Source organism: Lissotriton helveticus, chromosome 5_1 (assembly GCF_964261635.1).
Source record: "Lissotriton helveticus chromosome 5_1, aLisHel1.1, whole genome shotgun sequence".
Classification (NCBI taxonomy): domain Eukaryota; kingdom Metazoa; phylum Chordata; class Amphibia; order Caudata; family Salamandridae; genus Lissotriton; species Lissotriton helveticus.
In genome coordinates this window covers 1524554920-1524578771 of record NC_136065.1, presented here as the reverse complement: position 1 = coordinate 1524578771, position 23852 = coordinate 1524554920, and the positions used below count along the sequence as shown (strand labels likewise).

General features: G+C 40.3%; 1 protein-coding gene across 23 annotated transcripts in view; it reads right to left on the bottom strand.

The window, feature by feature from the left end:
• Positions 1-23852, bottom strand: part of LOC144755528 (polymeric immunoglobulin receptor-like) — a 348962-nt gene that overhangs the window by 243573 nt on the left and 81537 nt on the right. For 8 of the 23 annotated variants that reach the window (XM_078644541.1, XM_078644555.1, XM_078644549.1 and 5 more), the window contains one exon: positions 8862-8925. The exons of 8 other annotated variants lie outside the window; for them this stretch is intronic. The gene's annotated coding sequence lies outside the window, so the exon portion shown is untranslated. Of the gene's footprint in view, positions 1-8610; positions 8667-8861; positions 8926-23852 lie in introns of all 23 variants that reach the window. 7 more of the 23 variants (XM_078644556.1, XM_078644550.1, XM_078644548.1 and 4 more) reach the window with 1 other exon arrangement.

The window sequence follows — 23852 nt, the reverse complement described above, 5'->3', positions numbered from 1 at the left end:
GGCTTGATCCATCACCGTTATTTATCTCACTGCCCCATCCCAGCTCAGAACCTGGCTATATGCAAATTAGTCTGTCCCTGGCCCAGTGCATCATGGGAACAGGGCAGACCAAACTACCAAGCCAATTCTTTACTGGAAAGGAAACAAGCTTCCGGGGACCGGTTTCTGGCATTGCAGCCATCTTCGGCCCGGCCCGGGTAAGAGTGGTCTGCTTAATTCAGGCACTCTGTTCATCACCACCCTCTTTTCTGAATCATTTTGTCCACCATAAGCGTGGAAGGGTATACTCAGATGTGAGTCCCTTGCTCATTGCACCATCAGGAGTCAAGCAAGCCGGGCCGACGACGCCTGAAATGGCAGAAACCGGTCCCCGGAAGCTGTTTCCTTCCCAGTACAAGAATTGGCTTGGTAGTTTGGTTTGCCCTGTTCCCATCATGCACTGGGACAGGAACAGACTAATTTGCATATAGCCAAGTTCTGAGCTGGGATGGTGCAGTGAGCTAAAAAACGGTGATGGATCAAGCCCTGATCTTTGGACTGGGTAAGAGTGGTCTGCTTAATTCAGGCACTCTGTTCATCACCACCCCCTTTTCTGAATCATTTTGTCCACCATAAGCGTGGAAGCGTATACTCAGATGTGAGTCCCTTGCTCATTGCACCATCAGGATTCAAGCAAGCCGGGCCGACGACGCCTGAAATGGCAGAAACCGGTCCCCGGAAGCTTGTTTCCTTCCCAGTACAAGAATTGGCTTGGTAGTTTGGTTTGCCCTGTTCCCATCATGCACTGGGACAGGAACAGACTAATTTGCATATAGCCAAGTTCTGAGCTGGGATGGTGCAGTGAGCTAAAAAACGGTGATGGATCAAGCCCTGATCTCTGGACTGGGTAAGAGTTGTCTGCTTAATTCAGGCACTCTGTTCATCACCACCCCCTTTTCTGAATCATTTTGTCCACCATAAGCGTGGAAGGGTATACTCAGATGTGAGTCCCTTGCTCATTGCACCATCAGGATTCAAGCAAGCTGGGCCGACGACGCCTGAAATGGCAGAAACCGGTCCCCGGAAGCTTGTTTCCTTCCCAGTTCAAGAATTGGCTTGGTAGTTTGGTTTGCCCTGTTCCCATCATGCACTGGGACAGGAACAGACTAATTTGCATATAGCCAAGTTCTGAGCTGGGATGGTGTAGTGAGCTAAAAAACGGTGATGGATCAAGCCCTGATCTTTGGACTGGGTAAGAGTGGTCTGCTTAATTCAGGCACTCTGTTCATCACCACCCCCTTTTCTGAATCATTTTGTCCACCATAAGCGTGGAAGGGTATACTCAGATGTTAGTCCCTTGCTCATTGCACCATCAGGATTCAAGCAAGCCGGGCCGACGACGCCTGAAATGGCAGAAACCGGTCCCCGGAAGCTTGTTTCCTTCCCAGTACAAGAATTGGCTTGGTAGTTTGGTTTGCCCTGTTCCCATCATGCACTGGGACAGGAACAGACTAATTTGCATATAGCCAAGTTCTGAGCTGGGATGGTGCAGTGAGCTAAAAAACGGTGATGGATCAAGCCCTGATCTTTGGACTGGGTAAGAGTGGTCTGCTTAATTCAGGCACTCTGTTCATCACCACCCCCTTTTCTGAATCATTTAGTCCACCATAAGCGTGGAAGGGTATACTCAGATGTGAGTCCCTTGCTCATTGCACCATCAGGATTCAAGCAAGCCGGGCCGACGACGCCTGAAATGGCAGAAACCGGTCCCCGGAAGCTTGTTTCCTTCCCAGTACAAGAATTGGCTTGGTAGTTTGGTTTGCCCTGTTCCCATCATGCACTGGGACAGGAACAGACTAATTTGCATATAGCCAAGTTCTGAGCTGGGATGGTGCAGTGAGCTAAAAAACGGTGATGGATCAAGCCCTGATCTTTGGACTGGGTAAGAGTGGTCTGCTTAATTCAGGCACTCTGTTCATCACCACCCCCTTTTCTGAATCGTATACCCCCTCTGGCACAGACTAGCGTTTGGGAGGCGGTGGCAAAGATCGTAACGGAGGTTCAGACATTGCAGGTTGGGAAGAGCTTGAGGCCCCCTGTTGCCCCTGATGCCCAGTACACCTCCTGTGCAGTCCCTGATTATTAATGGCCTGAACGTAGATGTACAGCACTGCTCAGTGCGATTCAGCTGGTGCCTGGTTCTCACAATCGGATCACTTGGGCTGCATTACCCCTACATTAAATAAAATAAAATAAAATAAATGTCCAGTATTTGTAAAGCGTGAACAATTACCTGAAGGTGTCAAGGCACTGGGGGCCCTTGGGTAGATTAAGTGAGCTATTGCCCAGAGGCACATGGTGCTTGGCTGGTCTGCCGCTGGCACTAGGGATCCAACCGTGAGCCCCTGGGTTCCGGCGTCAGTTGCCCTGGCTGCTGCGCCACACCTCTTCCCCTGCTGGACGTCTACGCAGTATGCTTCTTCTGCGAAGAGCGGCCCCCGGCCCCAGTGTGCACTTGGTCCTGGGCCCACAGCGTTCTTTTGTTAACAGATCCTGATCCCTGGGTGACATCCCTTACACTTCAAGCCATAGTTCCATCTGACACACTACCTATCGCTCTCCTGTCCCTTTGCCTTTGACGCACTGCCATATTGCGGTTCCGAACTGAGGGCCCAGCGCTGCAGATGGTTGGCTTGGGGTGCTGTGGGTGCTGTTCTGACAACTGGAGTGAATCGTGGACAAGGTGTGGTTATGACGGCTGGGTGGAGTGATTCTGGCTGGGTCTTGGGTGGCGCTCCCTAAGGCATTTCTTGGGCGTTTTCGTCCAGCTGCCTGAACCCCACACATTTTCCAGAGGCATGGGCCGGAAGGACCCGAAACAAAGAACACTCCCATTTGAAAAGATTCCCGGAGCAAAGCACAGATGAAGGTCCAGACCTGGCCAAGAGAGGCCTGAGCCCAGACCGAGGCGTGGTCTCCGCAGCCCCTCCAGCAGAGTGACTCCAGAAGATGAGAGCTGACTTTCAGGCACTAGACGTCCGTTTCGGTTCCCTGGCGAAAAACTCTTGAGTCAATGGGCACCAAGATTCAGGTGCATGATAGGCGGCTAGATGTGGTGGAGGCACGGATATCCGATATAGAAGATGGGACTGCGCAATCGACCAAGAGACTAGACAGAATAGAACGCATATTGAAAGACCTCCCCATAAAGAATGAAGAATTTCAAGCAAGCAGTCAGCGCAATAATCCTTGGGGTTCCGGAATCCACCGCCACGGGTTGACTGGACACCTTCATAGAAACACTGTTGTTGGATCTGTTCAGTAGAGACTCCTTCACGTCTAGGTTTGTAGTGGAGCGGGCACATCGTACTTTGGGACCTTGACCTAAAGCGGGCCTACCCCCTCGACCTCTTATTGCCCGCATCATGAACTTCCAGGATCGTGATACTGACCTTCGATTGGCAAGAGAGTGCGGAGATACGATCTGGCAAGGTTCTATAATCGCTCTGTACCCAGACTTCACTGTTATGGTGCAAGAAGCCAGGTGCAAGTTTACCGCTGTAAAAGCCACGCTTCATAATCTTGGCCTCAAATATGGCATGCTACATCCCGCAGGGCTAAGGGTTGAGGTGTTGAGGGGGGCGGTCACGCTTTTTTGATAATCCTACAGAGGTCCAAGAATTCTGTTGCACCTATAAACGTAACAATGAACAATTGCAAGAAGACAGGGGTGGCCCATCCCCTCCACACAGTGGATCTGTTGCAAGCTTAGAACTCTTCTCTGGTTCCGGTGTTGGGTGACGTTGACATACTGTTATTCTTTACTGCTCTTAGATTGAGTTGGGATTATATTATGTCACAGTTCAAGATAACCTTCACAGTTGGTTGACTGACGAGGTATTGCCACCCCCCCTGGTGGAAACCCTGGGTTTATTATTGTTGGTTGTGATGTACCTTTTGGACGTAGCGCTGTTCCATTGTACAACTATTGGGTGCTTTGTCTTTTGGTTGCAGGTTGGGGGATGCCTTACCTTTATTGAAGTAGGACTGGGTGGTGGGAGGGGGGCATGTGCGTGCTATAATGTTTTCATTATTGATGATTGTTGTTGCTTTTTGTTTTGGTCTATTGCTCTATTCTTGAATTTGATTACGTTAGATTTCTTAAAGTTCACTGATCGCACAGGCAGGTTTGGTTAGAGGTCCCCCTATTTTGTCTATGCTGTCCCGGAATGTATGTGGCTGAAATAAGAATCATAAAAGACGGCAGGTGGTGCATTATCTGGTTAGGCATGCTATAGACATTGCCTTCCTTCAAGAAACACACTTAACAGTTTCAGACACTGCGCGTTTTGCTTCAAGCTGGGGGGCACACAGATACTTTGCTCATTTTAGAAATTATGCAGGAGGAACTGCAATTCTTATACATAATAGGATCCCCTTGAACTGTCAGCTGGTTGTCAATGATAGGGAGGGTATGTAAACTATTACCGGGGGGTCCCTGATAGGACATAAGGTCACACTGGTATGTGTTTATGCGCCTAACACTGATTCACTAGAATTTTTCCATGAATTTCACACACAACTCTCCAAGCTAGAACCTAGTAGGATTATCATGGGTGGGGATTTCAACCCACTGCTTAATCCATACTTGGACAGTACTTCAACCTCTCCAGATACGAAGCAGCGAGCGCGACGCGCCCTGTTGGACATCTGTGACCAGTTTGCACTGATAGACATATGGCGTAGGAGTAATGCGACTCTCACAATTCACACACATTATTCAGATCAACACAATACATGGACGAGGATTGATCTCTGGCTCCTCTCCCCCGATGTATCCTCCTGGTATCAGACGTTACTTACCTAGAACATATTCTGACCATTCACCGATTCAACTTTGTCTTCGGGTCCCGCAGCCGGAGGAGTACAAGAGGCAGTGGCGCTTCCCTGGAGGGGCCCTCCTTGACAATCTTTGTTGTCACGAGATCGGAGAGGCAATAGAGGATTATTTCACTATTAACACAGGTTCTGTGGACACCTGGGCAATGCTGTGGGAGGGATTCAAAGCCTACATAAGCAGCGTCTGCATCTCCAAACATGCGGGTGTGCTTAAATCTCTACGTGAAACGCTAGCCAAGCTGAAGGGTGACCTGGCAGCTATGGACAACGAATCTCAACATGCCCCAGCATCTGTTCCACAGTGAAGGAGGCTGACCCTCCTTGCAGACTATAGTGAGACAGCTGATCGCGAGAGCCTCTACTTAGGCAAATATCAATCTTCCCATCGTTATTTAGAGGGAGACCACTCAGCTAGCACATTAGCACAAACTCTTAGGTCACCCTACAGCAGGGCCTGAATTACTGAGATTCGCTCCGCGAACGGGTCTGTACTCACATCCCCCTCTGACATCCAGGATGAATTCCAGTCATATTACACCACGTTATATATGCTGAGGCTGTGTCATGACCCTACAGCGCAGGAGTCATATCTCTCTGAGGCGGCCCTTGTGTACTTAGAAAAAGATATGCAAGACTTTATGGCTGAATCTATTACTGAGACTAAGGTACGTGGCCCAATTAAAGTGCTGCGCGGCCCCTCTGCCCCTGGCCTCGAAGGCTTTACGGGGGAATTTTATAAAGCCTTTGCTGATCTCCTGGCGCCAAAGCTGATTGAAGTATATGCTGACGCTCTGGAAAAACAGGCCCTGCCTCTTACATTAAGTGAAGCGGTTATCATTCTCCTCCCTAAACCAGGTAAAGACTCCTCCTTCTGCGGATCCTATAGGTCACTTTCTTTATTAAATGTCGATTACAAGATCCTCACAAAAATTGTCGCCAATAGACTTTCGCAATTAATGGAATTCATCATCTCTCCCGCGCAATCAAGTTTCGTTCCCCACCGTTCAACCTCCTTAAATTTACAAACCCTGTTTGCGGTGCTCCATAGAATAAGCCCTGAGGTTTTGGCAGCGGCAATTTTGCTAGATACCGAAAAAGCCTTTGATACACTGGAGTGGCTCTTCTTTGTGTCCATCATGCATCGCATGGGCATGCCCGCTGGGTTTATAGCCACAGTAGGCCTACTATATAGTTGACCAACGGCCAGACTTCGCTTAAACGGAACCATCTCTGACTCCTTTTCATTGACACATGGCATGAGACAGGGCTGTCCTTCATCGCCTCTACTGTTCTTTCTTGCCATGGACCCCCTAATACGGCACTTCCAAAAAAGACATCTACACACGGGACTGCAGTTTAAAACGGGCCACCTTTTGGTTTCTTTATATGCTGACGACACTATCCTCTATGTTCGGGAACCGCACTTTTACCTGGATCCAATCCTCAGGGAGATTATTTGCTTTGGGCAGCATTCTGGATTAGGCATTAATTGGAGCAAATCTCTTGTTTTTCCTCTGACCACCAGTACGACACCGTGGGATTGCGAGTTCCCTTTGGAATGGTGCTCAGTCTCAGTCAAATATCTGGGTGTTCATATACACCATGACCCAGTCCAAATTATCTGACTTAATTATTGACAAGCAATACTAAAATTGGAGACTCAGGTGGAGCGATGGCCACGACTGCCTTTGTCCATGGCATGTAGAATTGCCATAATTAAAATGATGATTCTCCCTAAATTTTTGTATTTTTTTTGCAACATTCCCATTTCCCTCACGCACAGTTTTTTTTCCTCATTACGATCCCATCTGATTCGATTGGTCTGGGGTGGCAAACAGCTGCGGGTTATATGGAGAACACTCACTTTACCATATTATAGGGGTGGCTTTGGGGTTCCAGATTTTTATTTATACTCTTTAGTGGCACATTGTAGTTTCGCCTTCACTTGGTACCATCCGCACTCCAGGATTCCATTTCTGTGCCCAGAGACAGACTTGGTCCTCCCTGAGCGACTGGCTGCCGTTTTGCCCAGAGGCGAATCTAGGGACCCAGTAGATATACAGACAGTCTCGACCACTAGTTTGGCATGGAACAGGCTCCATCGTTATGCAGGTTTGTAAGTTTTATATTCTTCATCTATTCCGCTTCCCAATGCTCGATGGCTCCCTATTTCAGGTGAGAAACTTGTGCAATGCACGTTGACTAAGTTTAATATTTTAACAATAGGTGACCTCTATCCGGACGGCCACATCTTTTCGGCCACTGAGGGAGCCCGCTTCCAGGAGGCCACGTTCATGGATAAATTTGTGCTTAAATGTCTGTACTCTGCATTGTGAGCTATGCCTACTGATTTTCCGTTAAAACCTGACTCATTCGCTCCTCAGTACCTCATTTTTGAGAACAACAGTGGAGTGCACATTGTATCAAAACTCTACAAACTTTGCATCAAGCAACTCCCTGTTATAGATGACAAAATACGTATGGAATGGGAGACAGATTTGGGTCACCAGATCACAGAAGATCAATGGACAGCCTGCTGTAGGGCCACAAAAGAAATCTCACTGAATAGTCAACATAAGTTATTGCACTACAAGTTTTTGCGACAAATGTACATGACGCCGGCCAACCTTCTTAAAATTGATCCCAGCAGACCACACATATGCCGGAAATGCAGCACTCAGCACGCCGATTTTGCCCACCTCTCCTGGACCTGCCCCTGCATAAGCCCCTTCTGGGATCTAGTACACTCAACACTAGGTGAGATCCTTGGTCTTACTATTGTTCTTCTTCCGGAGGTGGCACTCCTAGGTTACACAGCAAACTTTCCTTAAGAAATCAGAAAATTGGCATCCCTTAGTTTACTGCTGGCGAAGCGAAAAGTCGCATTACGCTGGGGCAGCAAGACTTTCACCACACTACAAGATTGGTTGCCTAGTTTAGCACACTGCATCACAAATAGCAAGATATAATCCAGCACATTACCGTGCACAGCGTGTCCCAAAGATATATGGGGTCCATATAAAGTCTACATTGATACCCTACACAACTCCAAAACGTCTCAGCCCAGCTCAGGTATAGTACCCACGAGGGTGGGATAGCTCAAGGGCTTCATACACGAAATAGTCATACTGAACATCTCCCAGCACTTCTACGCCACTTTACTATGGTTCTACATTTCTGGGATCAGGATCACTCTAGATCCCTGGGCATAGCTTATTATGAATAAATACAAAAGAAGGCACCGAGTCAGAAATCGTGTGTGCTGTCGTGGAATACAGTTACGTGGAATTACACTTGGCTGAAAAAATTCCCATCAGCCCACCATTGTGGCGGATCGATCGTCATCTGGGATACGGATGGTATATTCCAAGTCTCACCCAACACATCAATTGATGGTGTAGAGACAGGAAAATCGTGATTACCTTCTAGCCACAGTGTATTTCAGAGTGGTATTGATGAGTGTGCAGTGCTCAGTGAAAAAAATGTGTGATAGAAGTGTTAAAATAACTACCAGAACAGAAAATATGTTTATTGGGCACTGTTCTAGTGTCTTGATTAAAACAAGCGCTGTATAGTTCGAAAATATAACTATAATGTAGCGCTGTGCAGTGTGGTCAACATGTTTCAGCTGTAAAGGATATTACCCAGCTTTCGTCAGGACCATGATGTCAAAGAGAGGCAACTGCAAATATAGAAAATAATAACAATTCAAATAATAAACAGTACTCCTACCAGGAACTTGGAGCCCCAATGTTAACTGGAGGAAACTATAAATGAATCGTCCTTTCCTAAGGAAACAAATACAGACAAAAAGCGTAATGTGAGAACTGTTATCCTTAGTCTTCCACAAGTAACCCAACGCCAGACAGACAACACACGTGGAGTGGTGAATGAGTATTCTCACCACTGTATCAAGAGACAAAATGTTCTCCTGATTCAAAAGTTAACAAGAATGCTTACTAATTTGAAAAAAGTGTACTCACCCAGCATTATGTGTGAAGTAACCTCACCTCACCCGGCACCCACTCGGGAAGTAGAGGCCCCGCTCTGTAAAAATAGGAGACATAGCTATACTATAAGGCTTTGCAGTATGAACAAACTCTAAAGCAAAGTCTTGCTATGTTTAGATTGTATATCCTTTATTAAACATAACTCAGTTGTCTTAAAAAAGTAAACTGGCTCCCCTTTGTCAAAAAATAGGCTAGCTGTAGGTTGGTCAGAAAGGAGGTAGTGAAAACTGTAAGCTATAAGCTAAAGCCTAATGATGATAAAACTCAAATACCATTAGGAACAAGGTATATAGATAATCAAAAGGATGGCAAAGTACAGGGGGAGCGAGCCCACCTACCTATCCGTCGGTACCTCAGGCGAGCCTCCAAGAGGGTGTGGAGGTGACGGATAGGAAGGGGGCGCGACCTTTTATACCCTTGCTGATTGGCCAAACGCGCCAATTTGCGCATTAAACGATCAATCGGCTCCTTCAATTATGCTGTGTTGTATTAAAGGCGCGCATGCTCGGAGCTTGTAAGGCTACCGACGCATGCGCGACACGCCGACAGTTAACTATATTGCAGCGCAAGCGCCGAGCCAAGCGCAACTAAAGTAAGTGGCTTACGCGTGCGCTGTCAGGATTACTGCACGGAGGTAGTGTATCACGAGGGCAGGATCCATAACGCATGCGCGACGGCCCAAACGCAAGTTGTGTGTTCGGCGGTTATTTATACAGGAACTCTTCCAATCTGTCACTGTCATATATCCTTACTTATATACATTAATACTCACATATGTACTTACTCATAAAGACACTATTGAGGCAGTCATTCAGTTACTAACATATCCATACACACACTCATTCACCCATATAGCCCTACACACATGCTGTCTTCAAAACACATACAAACTGTGAGTCACTCATTCATGCATCTGTGCACTAGGTTATACCCCCTACCAAACCATACAGACACTCATTCTGATACTCAAAAATCCAAATATTAACCCATATAGACACTCATGTAGCTACTCACTAACCCATGCAGCCACTTTTACACCAAGTGAGACACTAATACAGATATTTACATATTTAAACATTACTCGCTAATACATGTATTCACTAAAATATACTTAATAAGCCAGTTATACAATCAATTTTACAAAAAACATTTAGACACTTATTTATCCATTTTATTCTTCCATCGACCTTTATATACATAAAGCCACTAGACCACCGCCGGGCCGCCCCATTATCTCGGGCATTGGTTCTCTCTTGGAACCCCTCTCCACTTTTGTGGATTGTTTCCTTCAACCAATTGTGAAGGAAATGCCTACGTTCCTCCAGGACACGGCTGATGTCCTGCGAATGCTGCCTGATGTGGAATTCAACGTCGAGACTAACCTGCTGGTCAGCTTCGACGTTGAGTCACTTTACACCTGCATTCCACAGTTGGAGACCTTAGAGACCATTAAAAAGTTGTTGTCGCTACGCGATCTTAACAGCATTACGCCTATCCATTTTATCATGGACTGCGCCAAAATAGCAATGACTGAAAACTTCTTCAAATTTGAAGATGAATTCTTCCTTCAAATTTCTGGGACCTCAATTAGGAGTATTTTTGCTCCGAGCATCGCCAATCTCTACGTCCACCAATGTGAACAAGATCGAGTCCTCCACCATAGCAACCCTTTTTTACACCAGCTGTTGCTGTGGAGGAGGTCCTGTATAAATAAGTATGTGTTTCTATAACTGATTGTTTAAGAGAGTAAGTATGTGTACGGTTCTGTAGAAATAAGTGTAGTTGGGTGTGTAGACCTGTATATGAAGGTAAATCGGTGTTTGATAGTTTATTTGCATGTGTGAGTATGTGTGGGAATAACTCTATGTATAAGTGTAGGTGTGTAACAGGATGTATAGGTGTATGAGTACATATGATGAGTGAGTACATGTATGAGTGACTATATAGAACTATTGGTGAATGAGTGGATGTGTATGTATATTTGGGAATGACTAAATAGTTTGTTCTAACTGGTATTGGTATCTCCATTTTTTTGAAAATTGTAGTTTCTATTTTTGAATGTGTGTATTAAGGGTTATATTACGCTAAGAGGAGGTCAGCCACTCTTTCACAAGGATGATGTCATCAGTGATGTAATCAGTGATGTCATTTGAGATGTAATCAGTGATGTCATGAGTGATGTCACTGACCATGTCAAGAGTGATCTAAAATGTGACTATAACGGGGGAATTTCAATGGTTTTGTATGAGTGAAATGTCCAGCTAACTATAACATGTGAGAAACCTATGATTTATTCAGTGAATTTCTAAGGTTTTTTAAAGGCTAATTCCTAACTATAACATGTGTGAAACCTCTGTTTTTTTCAGTGAATTTCAAAGGTTTTGTAAATGATAATTATTAAATGTATTAATTATATTTCTTTCTTTTTATACTAATTTCCTACATTTTTAGTATAAACATTTATGTTTATTTTTTTAAGTTATATTTCATATTCTTAATGTAAAAAAATAAAATAAAAAATAAATTCTATATAACTCCTTATCTATAGTTTTTTTTTGGGGGATAATCTTACCATACGCGTACGGTGATCTCACTATACTTTGTACAGTAATTTATACTCTGCGCATACACGTCACCAATGCGCTTTGACGTTACGCTTTGCAGCTACGCTTCCATGTGGCGTCAGGTACAGTGTCCTGTATGCGTAAGGCGCGAAAGTTTCTAATTGTTCAAAAACATATATTTATGTATTTAATATACATATTAAGCGAAGATATTATCTGGGATAATCATGAAACTAGCTTTTTTTAACTTATAATAATTGTATATTTCTTTTAAAAACAATTACCCAAATCGCGGAAGTACGTCATTCACACTCGCATCGTAAGAGCACAGTAAACCCACCGTAAGCGTACGCAAGGCCATCTAACTTAAAAAGAAGAGATTAGATTGCTTCATAACACTTCCTATTCCAACTCTTGAAAGACCCCTCCTATTTAAATCATTCTACTTTGACTTTCTAAGAAGAAGTATCTCTTCCCTCAAGCCTGTCAAATTAGAATGATGACAACACCTATGGACTCATCTTTCAGCAACTCCTCTGATGGACAATTTACTGAAGAGGAAAAAAACGTCAAAGCACCTCTTGTGACCTGTACAATTTGCCAAACTACACTTTCCAGGGTCAATCCTGCAAAAAAATATTCATTTGGCACTGCAACAATGGTGCTTGCACGTGAAGACCTTGCACCCCAACAATTTTGCAAGAACTGCAACACGGAGATCGCAAGAGGATCCACCTGCTGCTGTAGCAAGTACATCAAGTGCACCACCTTCGGAAAGCGGTCCACAACCACAGATCGAACATGATTTTAGTGAAGTTAAAATACTCTCCATTTATTGTGATGAACTTTTATGTTACGGGGAACAGTCCATTGACCTCATAAAACGCAGGAAGCATGAGCATCGCTGTCAACGTCCTAATTTTTTTTTTACATTTCATTTTGTTCCTTTTGGACATTTTTTGAGTTCCTGTTCTATTTTTTTTAGTTTAAAAAAAAAACTGGTTCAAAAGTACAAAAAAAATAGAAAACTAAAAACACAAAAAACACTTCTTTTTAGAACTACCTACACTGCTCAAAGAAAGAACTATATTTCAATGTACTGTAAAAGTTTGTCAGAATGAATGTGCCGTTCATAAATGAATGAATGAATACATTACTACTGTATGGTGAATGTGAAACTGCAGAACTATAAGGAAGTACTACAGCATAAATCTATAAGGTATTTATAGTATAGTGTAGTACTTCTAAAGCACTTGAACGTAACATATCCATATAAATATGTTACAAGTCTATGCTTCAATTTGCACTGCTAGTGAAGCTACCTGGGTGAATTTGTATGTGTTAGGAACGGATTTACACACGCCCTTGTGCCTCTTTTAGACATCTGTTGCATCACTTTCGTGATGCAGCGGTGGTGCTAAAGATGTGCCGTAGTGTGTGGTATTCACAATGACATGCATATGGAAGGTGCATCACATTGTAAAGCCCTGCGCCAGAAGGAGACTTTCATGCGAGAGGGGGGGTGGTGTGGAGGTGTTCTGGTGCAGGAACGCCTCCTAAAAGTGACTAAGTGAAATCTATAAGATTTCATTCAGTCACTTTTATGCTTATGCTGCATCAAAACCCTGCATCTGCTTGAAACAGGTGTAAGGCTTGACACAGCATTGTAGGCATAAGGCCCCAAGAACATTGCTGGAGCTGCATTATGTTTTCAACGCAAGTCAAGCAATGTGCCACCTTCACAACACAAATACATCACATATCTGTACCGTTTTTGTCCAATAATACACCACATTGTAACTACAGTGCATCCATGGTGGTTATGTCACAGTGCACAATAACTGGCATATCTCTTGGGATGTACCACTTATTGTACATCTGCTGATTACTGTTTGAATGTAGTGAATGGATTACTACACACTGATTAATGAGTCACTACAAAACTATACGGGAATGATAGATTATTTCGTGCAAGTGTAAGGATAAAAACTGCGGAATTGAACATATAAAAGGTAAATTGGCAGGTGCATAGAACAGTGCATGCATAGTCTATAGGAAATTGAAGCAGTCCATGCCCTAAGGCCCACTTTGCACCAAGAGTACTTAGGTACTGACTGGATTATTACAATTCTGCAAGCAGAGTGTGTGGCTGAATGCATAGCAGCTTTAATTTTACAACAATGTATAGATAAACACATACTACTATATGGTTCACTACAATACTGAAACAGTAGTATGTTAGTGTTTGCTGGAAGTGTAAGGATACACATTGAGGAATTGAAGATATAAAAAATAAGTTTTCTGGTGCATAGAACAGTGCATGCACAGTCTATAGGGGTTTGAAACAGTCTATGGGCTAAGGCCTGTTTTAATCCATGAGTATATAGATAGTGAGTGGATCATTACAGTTCTGCAAAGAAAGTTCCTCACTAAATGTATTACAGCTTCAGTTTTACCATGGTACAATGGAAAAGAACATACTGATGACTAGCTCACTACAATACTAAAACAGCAGTGTCAGAGTGTTTGGTGGAAGTCTAAGGATACAGACTGGGGGATCGATGGTATAAAACACACGTTTGCAGGTGCATACAAGACTGCATGTATACTCCATAGGGATTTTAAGCAATCCATACCCTCAGACCCACTTTGCATATGTTAAATCAATACAAACATTTAAAGAATGTATAACTGAATCTGCAAGTGCTTCACTTTTCTTATAATGAATACATTAGTAGATAGTGCTCAAACTTGTATTATTTTTCAACAATAAATGTATTCTTGTAACATTTCATAATTTAACAGACCTTCCAAAACAAGTTCATCAGGTAGTTCATACAGATCAATTCCCTCGTTAGCAGTTTCGGAATTAATTTGTTCTAAAATTTCAACATAATTTAATGCTTCCAGAAAATCTACATCAAAGCTTTCGTCTTCGAAATCATAGCTCATGTCTGCAGCACTAATTTCACCTCCTTCACTCTCATTGCCAGTGACAGATACGATTAGTTCTTCAATTACACTCAAGGTAATATCTAAAATCTCCTCAGTATGAGGCTGTTCTCTTTCCATAATTTTTCCTTTATGTTTTTGCTCCTTGTATAAACATATAAACAGTTAATTTTGTAATATATAATACAAAACTAGAGTGTTCACCTATTTTGGCCTACAAAAAATATTATATAAATACCATTATCTAATAACATTCCATTAGTAGAGTTTTACTCCTTTACAAAGTTATACAAATATAATTACTTATAAGGATATACTGTTCTTAGCTTTTCTTAAATTTTGAAACCAGTCACTCCTTATGACTATAGGAAAGTGCTCAGGCTATTATAGCAAAATACAGTACTAAAAAATGAAGAATATGTCCATTCACCTTACCCATTCCAAAATAGTAAATGTGTTTTAGTAAAATTCAAAAGATACTATTGATTGTCCAGAATAACACTGTGTATCTGTGTATATTTAGATATCATTATCACACTACTTTTTGAATACTTCATGTGTTTTCACACAAATAAACTCTTAAAGACTTATCCAGTACATACCTTTTAACATAATTAGAAAGTAGTAATTCCTTATATAAGTCAAAAATACTCAGAACAACAGGTATAGAACACTGGTACTGTCAGGTACAGTTAGCTCAGAAACTCTTACCGAATACTTGCACAGGAACAGATGAGGCTAGTTCCCAACTCCCCCTCCAGGATCCTCCAGGAACCAAACTTTGTAATCTAATCTCTAAAAATAAAGTACGTGAGAAGGGGGATGGGAAAAAATAATAAAGAAGAAGAGACTAGCTCGCGACCTATGCATTTCCTCCTTGGCACCTTTTCTCTGGCTGTCTTGTTTTATTCACAGACAATCCCTTCAAATGGATACATAACGGAAACTAACAAATAACAATTATTTAATAACCTACCCTACTCCTTATCTATAACTTAGTCTAACGCTACTAATTACCTACCCCTTGGTCTTTCGAACTAGCCTCTCCTCTAGTATTTATCTGCAACCTTGTAGCTTGCGGTTCTTTATTTTTCTCACTGCTGATAACCTAAAATTACATAACATTCATTAACCTAGGCCTCTCAGTTTATTGTCTACTTTTTATAATATTAATTTCCTTGCGTTCTTCTACCAACCTTTCTTTATGCAGTTGCTTGTTATCTATTCTGTCAATCCTTGAATATCGTGTGTTTTTCACTAATGTTCCTTCTTAATTGAACAGTCTTTCTGGTATTCCTTACTCAATGTGTTCTTTTCCCTTAAGACCTTGCTTATCCAGATTTTATCATTTCTTGTTTTAGGTTAAAGAAAATACATCGACTGAGTACATTCAATATTGTCTATAATGTCAGGTAAGTTTAGTCACACAGTAACTTGTCATACAATTATTTTCCAAGAATATACCTTTGTCAACTATAATGTATCACTTAGGTTTCTTGTATGGTTTCTTGTTCTCTCTGCTCTTCAGGTGCTGAACACGAGTCCGTCTGCCTGGAAGGAGCCGCGATGGGAAAATCAACCGCTGTGCAATGTTCGGGCTTCTTCCAACTCGGAAGCTGAATTCTTGTTGCGGGCACGATAACTACGGTAAGTTTAACCGGGAACCTTCTTTAACTCTCTCAGAAATATTTGTGCTTTCTCTTCAAGAATATCTATGGAACAATTGAAAATGGGTCTGAACTCGGAAATGTCTTAGGTGAAGTGCGTACTCGTTAGGGAGCACGCGCCTCACCAAGGATTCCCCCCAGGTGTGTGGTAAATGACTAGACCGCCACCGCGTCTTTCCTCCAGGTGGCCATCTTAGAATTTCTCTGTTGCACTAAAGCACTCCAAGTATGTTTCCTTGTGGATTCTTCATCTCTCCTGCGCCAGCTAGGGTTTAGATAAGTCATTGTCGTATCCACTGACTGATTAGGGGTTCTGACAGGTACACTCAGTATATATTTTTTTTAATATCTTTAAAAGATACCAACCATCTTTACACACTTATCTTCTCCATCCATGTTTTATTACTTCAGCTTGGTTGAAGCACATTCCATCGACCATTTTTAACAGTTACTTGCAGTAACCTTAACCATAATAAATAATAAAAAATGATATATTTTAAAATTACCATCTGTGGAAGACAAAAAAATACAGTTACAATATATCTTTTACAACACAAAATAATTTGTAAAGTATTACATTTGCCTTTTTTGCTGTTCTCAGAATATATTGAATTTCACTAGAAACAGTGAGTTCAATAGTACTCATCACATAACAGCGGACGAAAAAAAAGACAATCAATAAGATTATCTGAAAAAAAACATACAACATTCTCAATAACAATCTAAAAAATAAAAATAAAACATATTTTAAATGTTTTTTTCTAAGAGCGATTTCTTACGTAAATATGACGCATCTCAAACATTCATAACATAACAAAATATTATGATTAATTTTCATACACTGTAAATAATGTTACTTACAAATATATGCTGACTAAATATACAACAACAAGTCCTTTATGGTTTCACGTACTTTTCCACACGGCCAAATAGTATGTGTCAATTTCTTAGTTTGTAAATTGTTCAATAGTAATCCTGAGCGTCTGCCTCCCAGCCTTCTGATCCAAAACCACCTACATCATTTGCTCCGTCCCCCAGTGCTCATCCCTGTTCAACATCTACATGGCCACCCTCACACAAGTAGCCCACCATCACAACCTCAACAACATCTCCTACGCCAACAACACCCAGCTCATCCTCTTCCTCACCAAGAATCCACATACTACCAAAAGCAACCTCCACGACACAATGAAGAACGTCACCAACTACATAAAGAGCAGCTCTCTAAACATGAACTCGCACAAAATGAAAGTACTCATCCTCAGACCCACCCCTTCAGCCTCAGACGACTCCTGCTAGCTGACTACACTGTGGACAGTACCAACACCTACCAACCATGTCCACAACCTAGGATTCATCCTCAACTCCTCCCTCTCCATGTGTAAGCAAGTCTACACCATCTCCTCGTACTGCTATAACACCCTCCACATGCTCCACAACATTTACAAGTGGATCCTAACCAGAAGAAGAAGAACAGTGACACAGTCCCTCATCAGCAGCAGACTACACTGTGGCAAAACACTCTACAATGGAATTGTAGCCAAACACCTACAACAACTACAACAAATCCAAAAGACCTCCACCTGAGTGATTATCAATGTCCCCTGCTGCAGCCGCATCACCCACTACCTGATACACCTACACTGCCTCAATATCAACAAGAGGATAACCTTCAAGCTCCTCACTCTCACTTACAAAATATTCTACAACACCAGACTAATCTACCTTAACAGCAGTAATCCTAAAAGGCCCTATTTTGATCTTAAACTTTTGGCTTCAAAAATATTAGTTAAGAATTTGGTAACTCTTTAGGCAAACGTTGCTTAAAAACTAATTGACTATCATTACAATGTATCCAACCTTTCAGACATTTTAAATAAACAGTGTTATGTCCAGATGTTGTAGAAGGTCAATCATAAAAAATAATTGCAACAGCTACAAAAGTTCTTCCTGATATTGAAACTTGACAAGCTACAAACATTTTAATTAAAGTTTCCAATTTTCTTCCATCAGCTCTACAACGTTGCAGCGTTAAAATTACATACTGTGCATATCTTTGTAAACATAATGTTGATGACATTTCTGATTTACATTGGCTACACTCCATGTTTTGACTTGCTCCTCTAATTAGATTATTAGAAGACACTGATTCACAGTCAGGTAAAGTCAAATATATGAATCTTTCAATGTCTATGTTAGTGCTACATGTAAAGAAACAATTTTGACAGTCATGTTGCCATTTATAATAAAGGCCAAAAAGGTTTTCAATATCTATACCTTCATCTTCCAGTACACCAAGCAAAAACATAAAAAATTCCTCACAATCTTGCTGAATATTCTGCGTAAATTGACTAGAACCAGAACATATGTCCAAAACCATTTTGAATATCAGAAACACTTTGAATTTTACTTTATCACTACTACATTTCTCATAAACAGAATACAACAATGAACAGAATCTTTCGTCCCGATTTTCAACAATTTGCAGTTGCAAACTTTCAAGAACAAAAACAACATTAACAACTACATTAGCATAGCAGTTGACACCACAACTATTTTCAAACCGATAACCAACATTCTCTTCCACACTGTCCTTTTTCTTTTTGCTTTGAGGTGCAACTTCATCTTGTTTTTTTTCTTTCTCTACAGTTTCACTACAGATATTCTCAAATCTTCTTTTTCTACCTACCACACGCTTTTCAAATACAGGATATTGACCTAAATTGGGTGCATATTGTCTTCTTAACCTATTATACTCTTTCACACAATTTGCATCTGCACTAACCTTTGTCTCATCAAAATCAATCAAGTACAATCCAGATAAAGTTCTGACTCGAGACAAAGCAACATATGCCATACCCTCTTTAAACACTGTACTTCCAATATTCACTAAAGAACTATCTACACTTAAACCTTGAGATTTATGAATGGTCACTGCATATGCCAAACAAACAAGAAAACTGTTTTCTGCATACATACAAATCTTTTACAAGCAAAAACCTTGATGAACAATGACTAAATTGTTGTACTTCAGCAATTTCATCAAATTTGATTTTCAAAAATTCAATCCCATCTCTATTTACATTATTAACAAAATCAACAATTTTACCCATTGCTCAATTTACTAAACCTTTTCCACATTCAAATTACGTCGTAAAATTACCCTACAGATTACACATGAATACAAATTCTTTTCTAAACAAGCAGTTTTATTTATCGATTTCTCTAAAGAATCCAATTTCCTCTTCAACTTTTCAGTAAAAATAATAATGATTCCCTCATGTTCTATTTTATCAATAGCTTTCAATTTTATAATTTCTTCATTTTCCAACTTTAACATGTCTTCATTGAATATAGAACATTCACGTAGTGTTGGCATTAAGCAGATTACAGATTTGTTTTCTGCAATTCTCATGTATATTTTCTCTGGGACAATATTTTCATTTGGAAACAAATTGGAAAGTAATCTTCTCTGTAAAGCTTGTTTGCCATGTTCAGTCACTTTTCCAATTCTTGTATCTTGAAGAATAGTTCCATAATCAGCATCATTTGCCTTTCGCACATTTGTAATAAGTTCCTTATACTCAAAATATGACTAAATGTTTACATTTCCAATGCTCCCCAAAGACTTTCTGGTATCTTCATGCGACAGTGTTTTAAACACTGGTTGTCCTTTTACAGGAGTAAGTTGTAGAAGATTTCCAAAAACTATGACGTGTTTTCCTCCGAATAATAGATCATACTCTGTTTTAAGAATTTGCTGCATTCTTAAATGCACAAAAGCAAGCATTAAGTTTGATACAATGATTACCTCATCAATAATGAGAAGTTTCATTTTCCTCAAGACTCTTGAAACTTCACAAGAAGCTTCTCCAGATAGCTTGTGGTATTCTAATTTGTTTTCATGCTCTACTGGTAGCAATAATAAACAATGTAAAGTAATTCCTTTAATATTGTGGGCTGCTAATCCAGTTGGAGCAGTGACAACACAAGACAAATGCGACTCAGTTGTTTTCTGTAGAAAAGTTGTGATTACTTTAATTAAAAAACTTTTGCCTGTTCCAGTTTGTCCACTCACATACATCCGGATAGGTTCAACTGATGAGCAAGAGCACTCTTTCTTCTCATGAAGTAATCCTTGGTCAATCTGTTCTCTCACTTGCTCATATATTTCTTTCTGCTCAAGATTTAGTTGTTCTTCCAAGTTTCCTAAGTTTGTTACATCTTCTTGACCTTGATACATTGCTGTTTCTTCTTCTTCCATAGCAGTTGCTGCTTCATTTTGAACAATTGGTTCTCCCAGTGGGTCCTGACTCAACGAAGCAGAAGTTTGACTCTCTTGAGAACTGTCTCTAGAAATCTCAGCTGCAATTCTAGCTTCTTGCTCAATTTCATCTTTCAACATTTTCACATAATTAGCAAAAACAGGACATTCTATATTATCTTTAGTTGCATTGAAGGAATCTTCATAGCTCTCGAAATCTCCAAGTAATTCCAATTCTAAACGCCATGGCGTGAAAAGTTGCAAGAGAGCTAAATAGTAAAATTCCCTTTTGTCAGGTGTTTCGCAACTCAGTTTATGGTGATTAATCAAATGTCCTTTTCTTTGTTTCACCAGACATCCTTCAGAACCAATCACGGCATATATACCATTATTGATGTTTTCTGTAATATTCTGTTTAAAAATATAGTTTTGCAGCACTTCATAGAGACACATCTTCTCAAGATGATGACTTCTATTTGGATAATATGTATCCAATATATTTGTTTTCACAATATCTGTACTTTCTGGCTCTTTTTCAGCTAAATATTCAATTTCTTGTACAGATTTAAGAACTCGGTTTCGTGTTGCAGCAAGACCTAGACTCACCCAAATGATTCTTCTAGATTTGGAGTATAGACTTGCAGATGATAACCGATCCGCGCATTCATACGCTCCAATTTCTCGATGAGATAACATCTTCAAACTGTAAGTATATAACTTCTTTCTTAGACTCTTCTCGTGGGAAATCTCTCCCCACATTTCCTTCAATACCGTCTTTTCTGATTTTGTTATGTACGATGTTACATGTCGAGCAACAGCAATGGAATTGTCTGAAACATATTGAATTTCCATATTAGCTTTCCACATGGACAAAATGACTGGGTTATAGTCAGTTATATATTTTGTCTCTTCATTTCTTCTAAAGTTGTAGGTATTTTTTGGAGACTTTCTTGTGATAGTATGTCGCAAAGATGACATAAAACTGTTAAATCTTCCTTTTGATATTACTGGACGTGGAAATCCAAAACTGCATTTAGTGTAGAATTTGTCCTCAGATTTGTACTTTCGACGACAGTATTTCCCACAACAATGGCTTTGCTTGATACTCCTTTCTCCAAAAGAAGCCCAGAACCTCTCCAAGAGGGGGATTTTTTTTATTGGTGATAAAAGACATCATAGCTTCAAATCTATGATTGAAATACCTGCATACATTACTAGATCGAAAGAGCACAATTCTCCAGGTGTCTTGTATTCAATATTTAGTATATTTGGATTTGCCTCTCGAAGAAATTGAAGTATATCATCCCAAGCATATTCAGCACAGCTTAGAGTAAGAAACCACGTAGGAGTTCCTAAGTTCCTTAGCATACATTTCAGTTCTCCATGACGACTGTACCAGTACTCATTAGTACCACACTGACATGCCATGAGATTAATCAGCTGCGATTCCAAAACATTATCTTTCTGCAGTACTTTAGCCATAAATTCCTTTGCCGAAACATTTTGCAGATGTACACCTGTTTTCAATATATGGTTTACTGCATAAGAAAGTCCAGATAAAATCCCTCTCAAACAAAAGATGAAACAAATACGGAATAAATTGTTGAAATCTTGGATCTTCTGCATATAATCTTGATGTCTGGTATTCAGATGCAGGAATCTGCACAGGTCGGTCATCATATCGTCCTCCTTTTCCTGTGGGAAACAACTGAGGGAAACAACGACCTTCCAAGCTTTCCCATACACTAATGGGATTTCCTTTTGCTTCTTTCATTTGGAATAACTCTATAGTATTCCCCATCACTTCTTTGGAATGCAGTGGATGTACACTGTAATGTTCGTAGATTTCTTCAGTTCTGGGCACATCCACTTTTTCAATTTGTCCAGATGGCAAGTCACTATCTTCTTCTACAGTTATTTCTTCTTCTCTCACATACACATTTCTGTAATATTGATTATTTTTTACCAGATACAACGTTGCCTTTTTCACTTTCCTAACATCCACTAATTCTTGCCAGATTTTCTTACTCTTAGTAGGAACGCCATTAACAAGAATAACTAAAGGTTCATCCTCTACATTTTCTACACCAATTGTTTCAATATTTTTCTTTAAATCTAGAGGCAAATATACACTCTTCCCTTTAATCCTTTCTGTAAATCAGAAGGAGGCAATTTTCCTGTCTTATGCTCCATACGAACAATAGCCTGAAATGCATGCACACATTGAATAGACTCATAGGTATTTAAATCCATCAGTTCAGAAGGAAAATTTACCAACTCAAGATTATTATGCACAGCTCTAGCAGGCATTTTGTTCTCATCCAATTTATTGTAACAGCACTTACAAATATTCTGATCAGAACCCAAATTAAAACAATTCTCTACCAACAAATAAGTTGCAAAATCCTTCCACTCATTAATATTTTCCTTTTCACTTTTTAAATACAAATCAACAGCCGTGGTCTGATTTTCATATTGAGTTCGTCGACAACAGACACAACAATAATTTGGCCTTTCACCTGAAATCACCTTAAACTTTGTAATTTCTTGCTCAAAATGTTCTGTACTACAATCTTGTACATTCTTTTCTACATTTCCTTCTATTAATATCTCAATTTCTGCATTGTCTCCCTCAGGGCCAAAATAACTAACCTCAATTTCACCACAAACGTTCTGTACATCTGATACTGACCCATGTAAAAGAGCTCTGTTCAACTTTTTTAACAGTAGAGCTGGACTTTTTGCATAATACAATCTTCTGACTAATTTCCTCATTTTAGAATGATGTACTGCTAAGATTCTAAAATGGTGAAAAACACTTTGACATACTTTTTTAGAAACACAAGCCAGGGAATGACCTTGCAAACCAGTATTTTCTCTCACTCTGCAAGGGTCTAGTCCTTGCAACATCCTAATCTTTTGTTTAACACTTTTCTTAGTATTGTTACATAAGAAATTGCGTAAAAAATCAATAGATTCTTGCCGTACACTACAAATACTACTACAATTCCAAGTGTACACTGGAGCTTTAGGATCTCTCCCTAAAACTTCATCAGCTAACAGCTCTTCTGCCTTTCTAGGAACAATTTTCTCTTTCTCAATAGGACAACCATTTCTAACCTCATAAGAACGACCACTAGTGTCAACTGCATGCAACAAATCATTACTCTGAAGATAACTTTCTTCACTAAAACAAGGCTCAGAACTTGAACTATATTTCCATTCACCCAAAAAAGCTCACAAAAATTACTTCTGTTAATTACTCTTCTCCACTTACTTTTGGCCTTCATTAAATAGTTTGACTTACCTAGTGATCGAATTCTATTGATTACCAAAATAAACAATTTTGTTTTCAATTCGAAAGCTTTCTTAACTATATTTTCTATACCTTTCTTCTTCTTATAAAATGCTGTTTTTTTAACATCCTTTAATGTCTTTAATTAAATTTAACACAACTCTATTATAAAACATTTTTTTCCTAATTTCCATAAATTGGTTTTTCCTCCATTTACTATAA